This window comes from Gavialis gangeticus, unplaced genomic scaffold, assembly GCF_001723915.1.
Source record: "Gavialis gangeticus isolate Ggan-Ray unplaced genomic scaffold, GavGan_comp1, whole genome shotgun sequence".
NCBI classification, from domain to species: Eukaryota; Metazoa; Chordata; order Crocodylia; family Gavialidae; genus Gavialis; species Gavialis gangeticus.
Genome location: NW_017729033.1, coordinates 14823447 through 14829926, shown reverse-complemented (window position 1 = coordinate 14829926; position 6480 = coordinate 14823447).

Here is a 6480-nt window from a genome sequence, read left to right as displayed (position 1 = left end):
TGTAAGTGCGAGGATCCAACGTCGTATGTCAGTCTGCTTCCTTATGTGCTCCAGCATGCTCCTGCTTCCATAAGTTTCTGGTATTCTTCTAAGTTTCTTGTATTCTTTGATGTATTCTGACGTGCTTAGTGCTGGTGATTAGTGCTTAGTTATGTTCAGTCTGCTTCCTGATGTGCTTAGTGCTTAGTTATATACAGTATTCAGTCCCTCAGTATTTCAGTATATTCAGTATTCCATTCACCCTGGTGAAGGTGTTCCTTCACCTTCTGATTAAATAAAATTAAATAGTTGATTTAAATATGGTGCTTATGGTCATTTCTGTAAAAAGTTGGGCACCAGGCCCTTGGTCAGGAACATAACCCCCTATTATAACATTGTTTCTATGGGAAAATCAGATTTGACTTGCATCAGTTTGACTTACAGTGCCTTTTCCAGGAACGTAACCCGCTGTAAGTGCGAGGACTGCCTATAATCTTCTTAAACTTCACTCATTCCCTCCTATTCCCTTCTCTTGCTCTGCCACCAAACTCACAAAAGAATCTTTTGTCTACCTTCCCATTTACTTGGGCAAAATCACAATCTTGGTTCCCCCATTACCCTCTAAGAACTTGGGTCACATGGTGCATCTGTTTGACTTCAAAGGTCCATGTGCCTGTCCCGTTCTCCTTTCGTGCATTCCCAGAACTGCTGCAACCTGAGCAGCTTAGCAGGTAAACCCAGCTAGATGGAAGGATCCAGAAACAGGCCCGAGTAACCTGATCTGGTGGTGTGCTCTGAGCACACCAAATGGATATATGCAGGATTAGGCACCTCGCAAGCTTTTGATCACTTTCTTTTAAAATAAAGCAGGCGGCAGTGTTAGCATTGGCGCCCACCTTTATATAAAAACCTGGTAAATCAGTGTATTTATCCACCATTTGGTAGATCTTGATTTAACTCCGTCCTCAGGATGTTATAACTCCTATTTCTTGCTTCCCAGGAGAATGTTATAGACTTTTGAATGGGGTACTCACAATCAGTCCTGTGAAAGGTGTCCTCTATGCAACAAAGAATGAAGATTCACTGGGCCAGAGAAAGGGATAGAGCATGCTTCTGCAATTTAGCAGTTAGGGACCCCAGGGAAAGGGAACAGTCGAGAACATGGCTCTGTACCTTAGCAATTAGGGAATCCATGTGAAAGGGGGAGTTTAGAGTTCTGGTTCCTGCTTCAAAGACTATCTGTGTATTTAATCAAATGATTGCATAACATAAGGTATGGGTCCCTTGGGGTAGGCAGGTAGGCACCAGAACCCATTATTATAGACCCCATGTTTTCATAAGAAAAGAGTGATCTTCAGTTAATGATATGATTAGGTGTTCTGCCAAAAGGCTGTTGTTGGATGCTTTATAGATGCATGTAATAATTATGATAAAAATCAATGCCGGTTACAGAGTACTGCATAGCAGTTATTACTGAGCTTCTGCGAGTAGCTCAAAACAATGAAAGAGTTCATCTTACCAAATGTAATTTAATAAAGGTCATTACTAAAGGCCATGTTTTGATAAACGCACTTATGAAATTATATGACACTTCTATGAGGAAAAATATTACTCAGTTTCAGCAATCTGGCCCCTGAAAATTAGTTATTCATTTAATCATCTGTTCATCCCTTTTTCTGCCTTGCAGACATGTTTTAGTGTTCCTCTAATTTCTGTTTTCTTGGCAAATAATGCTGAATAGTTCTGTAAATTGTCATGTGTGAGAAATATTATCCAACTGAACTGAATGGATTTCCTGGCAATCTTTGGCTATATATATGTAAGAATATTCATAGTTTCAACTCAGTGTGTTTCTTTGTTGGACAGCTATTTTTCCTTTAATTAAGAAACCCTGGCTGTTATTTGTTAGCACTGAAAATACTGGATTTATCAGGAGCTGTTTCTATGATCTAATCATGTAGTCCCCTCAAACTGGATTAGCAAATGAGTTGAGAGTGTTGCTTCTGTAATTTAATTTGACAAGCTTTATTTATAGTCCGTAGAAAACTTGATTTGAAAGCAATAGGGGAATACGATCTATGCAGCCTCCTATCACAGCAAATGGATATTTCCTCACTTTCTACCTTATTTCCCCTTTCCTTCGGTGATAAGAATAGTTTGTATGACAGTATAAACCATATTTACAATGTAATGTTCTGTATTTCCAATGGATTTCATCACGGTGAACTTTAAAGCAAATTTTCACCACGATTAAAATGTCAGAAGATAAGCCGTATGAACTATAACTCAGTTCCAAAATAGGAAGGTTATAAAAACTGCCCGATTTTCAAGAAAAATAAGAACGATTCATTGTTTTTAAAATGACAGAGAAAAAGAATAGAGATGATAAAACTAATCTTAAAACCAAATTGTTATGTATGAATTTTTTTCCCTGCATGAATGCATATTTGAATGACCTTAAAAGGAGGAATTTTTCCTATTAGTTTATAAGAGTTTTATATTGAATTTCCTATACAGGTAGTACAGAGTAAGATTTTTAAGAGTCAAAGGACACTTCTTTGGTATGTTCCTAAATGCCACTAGGCAACTGTCTCCACCTTCGGTGCCTCAAGACCTTTAAATGTCTGGCCCATAATGTCTTTTAAAATTGTGTGACCTATATAAGTGGCCTCTATAGGTGTGTTTGTTTACATTTATGGGGAGGACAAACTAAGTTTGTGAGATGGGAAATACTGAATTTTTAAACTGCTGCTTAAAGAGGACTTCCCTCAAGATGACCTAATTCAAACTTGATTGGACTCAGCTGCATAGCATCAATGTGGGCCTCCCGCATGATTTATCCAAACACTTAGAAGGGAGGTACTGAAAGGCAGAGTGTGCATAATTCTTAAACTATAAGAATCAAGCCAAGATGTTTCATACTAGGGGTCAACATGTCATCTGAAGGAAGTCTGATTTTCCAGACTCTTTAAGGACATGTCTACACTGCAGTCCAGAGTAGCGATACTTGAACTAGCTTTAAAGTGGCTAGTGTATGTATTGCTAGCAATGTAGCGCTGGTAACATGGAACTCAGTGAGGGCTGCAAAATGTTCATGAAAAGTTGGATAAGGTGTCAAGTGGTTAGTTTCCTCCTGTGACTGCAGTGTAAAAATAACCTAACTGATTATCTTGAAGGTGGTCATAATTTCCACAAACAGGATATTGTAGATGTTGATTATTATATTGTACATTATATTGTAGACATCCCTGGCTCCAAGGAAAATTTACTTTTCTTTGCCATTTGGCTCCTTATTCCACCTCCAGAAGATAGTGAGAGCCAAAGTGTTTGCAGATCCTGTGTGAATTATTATACTTTCTGTCTGCCTGCCTTTTTTTCTGTCTGTCTCTCTTCTGTCTGTCTTCAGAGAGAGATTTTGTTTCATTTACTTTTAGGGTGTTAAAGTGAAAGTATGGCCAGGAGGAAAAGTTCTCCAATTTAAATAGATCTCAATCAAATCTCATATAGTGCTCAGTGAAGTGGTTCTCTGTTCAATAGTCAGGAAGAAGGCAGAGCAGGGTTGTGAGCCTTTGGAAATGCCGTTTGTAATTTCTGGTAAAGAAAACTTGTTAAATTACTTGTTGTAGAGTGTTTTGTTAAAATTCATATTACAGTGTCTCTTTTGATAGGTAAATATCTGCTTAAAATGAATATTAAGGAGGAAGCTTTATAGCTACTTTAGTTAAGTATAATTTATAGTTAACTACAAACAGCTTACCTAGTTTTAAACTATTACTCTGGTTGATTGTATTAAAATACTAATAACCAGATGGACAGATTCCCTCTTAAAATTATATTAAAGTTAAATATAAATCAATGTTTCGTTAATACTATTAATGTTAGTATTAATTTAGCTCCAATCCAAGATTGAGACTAGTTTGTTTCCACTGTTGATTTAATAATCTGTTGATAATGTTTTGATAATTTTTATACTTAGTATTATTAATATCTCTAGGATTTGGTAATATGTCATGAGGTTTAAGAATCTTTCAAGGCCTATGGGGAGCAGTAGCCTGTCCAACCAGTAAGAAGCCATAATTAATTACTGTCGCCCAAGAGTCTATTGGGGGCCTAACACCATACAAAATGCAACCTCAACTGTGGCCACACTTGTTTCTTTAAAGACTATCACGAAAAACTACAAGCACACTGAAGACAATTTAAAAACTTGTATTAGAACAGATAAGCAGCAATAACCAAATGTACAATAACCATAATTAATTAACTATATACAACATTAAAAACTATAATACAACAATCCAATTAGAGCCACTAGCACAGCCTATTAATCAGTTGTAACTGAACCCCCAAAATACTTTAATTTAACTATTGTGTCAGGAAAAAGAGAGATTAATCCTGGAGGGCTAGATCTGAGAGATCTGCCCTCTGGAAGCAAGGGAGGGCTGATATGTTGCAGTCGAGCTCCAACAGAGGGGACTGAACCGCAAGTCCATGAGCTGCCACACTGCTACAGGTGTACCACACTCAGGACTGCAGGCTTCTGGAAGACCTAGTTCACCCACCAGCCAGAATGATTGTTGCCCTTTTCAGGATCAGTTGTCTCACCAGTATCTTTGTTTCTCACACACCTTCTCATCACTATTCTTCACACACTCTGTCACAAACTCAGGCTCAGTCTCACCCTCAGACTTACACACAGACAGTATCAGGAGGGTACAGTTGCACAGAATATGCTGCATACAAGAGCACCACGTTTTTCAGAACCAGGTTTCCATTGTATTCTACGACTACTAAACACAAGGTGTAGAGGACCAGCTTCCAGTGAAGAACCTCCGAATACTTAGCTGCTAGACTGGTGTTAAAGCACTTTTCCGGGAAGTAGGACCTATAGGTTAAAATCCCCCCTAGAGGCCTAGAACCCACCTTTCCTGCTCCCTGGTGAAATGGCCAAACTACAAGGTTGAAAAGCCACCCTCTTTTTTCTCATCCTATATTTTACTTACTGCAAATATAAACCCAGGGAAATTATTATTGAGCCACAAGGGGGAATGAAATCCTACACTGTACAACAAGTGCCAAAAATTGCAGCTGTGTGGTTATATATGTACCACTTGCACATGTAAAGCCAAATTCATTTAGCTGTTAGTGTGTCAATATGTGGTTGTTGGTCTGTCTGTCCTGTATGAACAAAATCAGGACTTGTATGCTCAGTTTCTGTTAAGAGTTGCACATGTGGCTGGGTGGGTGGGTGGTGTGTGGCTGGGTTTGTATGTATGTATAGTGTGTTGCTTGGTGAGTGACTGGGTGTGTGTGGCATGTGGCTGCATGTGTGTGTTTGCTGTGTGACTGGGTGTGTGTGTGGTATGTGGCTGGGTGTGTGTGTTTGGCATGTGTCTGGGTGGGTGTGCGGGGGTGGGTGTAGCATGTGACTGGGTGTGTGCATAGTGTGTACCTGGGGGTGTATGTGGTGTTGGGCTGGGTGTGTGTGTGTGGCATGTGACTGGGCATGTGGGGGGATGGCATGTGACTGGATGTGTATGTGGCGTGTGGCTGGGCATATGTGTGTGGTGTGTGGCTGGGTGTGTGTATTTGGCATGTGCCTGGGTGGGTGGGTGGCATGTGGCTGTGTGTGTGGGGAGGGTGGGATGTGACTGGATGTGTGTGTGGTGTGTGGTTGGGTGTGTGTGGCATGTGGCTGTATGAGTGCCTGTAGTGTGTGGCTTGATGGCTGGCTGGCTGGGTGTGGCATGTGGCTCTGTGTGTGTGTGTGTGTGTGTGTGTGTGTGTGTGTGTGGCTGTGTGGGTATGCTTGGCATGTGCCTGGGTGGGTGGTAGTCATGTGGCTGTGTGTGTGAGGGGGTGTCATATGACTGGATGTGTGTGTGGCATGTGGTTGGGGGGGGTGTATGCATCATGTGGCTGTGTGTGTGTGTGGTGTGTGGCTTGGTATGTGGCTGGGTCAGTGTGGCATGTGTGTGTGTGGTGTCGGGCTGGGTGTGTGAGTGTGGCATGTGACTGGAGGTGTGTGTGATGTAGCTGGGTGCGGTGTGTGTGTGTGTGTGGTGTGTGGCTTGGTGGGTGGCTGGCTGGGTGTGGCGTCTGGCTGGGTGGGTGGTGGTGTGTGTGTGGTGGGTGGCTAGGTGGGTGTGGTGTGTGGCTAGGAGTGTGTGTGTATATGTGCGTGTGTGTTGTGTGGCTGGGTGTGTGTGGTGTGCAACTGGGTGGGTATGGTGGGTGGGTGGGTGTGGTGTGTGGCTGGCTGTGTCAGGGAGTGTGGGTGTGTGTGGCATGTGGCTGTGTGTGTGTGATGTATAGCTGTGTGTGTGTTTCGTGTGTGGGTGGGTGGGTGGTATGTGGCTGGGTGTGTGGGTGTGCGTGGGGTGTGGCTGGGTGTGTGTGTATGTGTGTGTGTGGTGTATAGCTGGGTGGGTATGGTGGGTGGATGTGGTGCGTGGCTGGGTGGGTGGGGGAGTGTGGGTGGGTATGGGATGTGGCTGGATG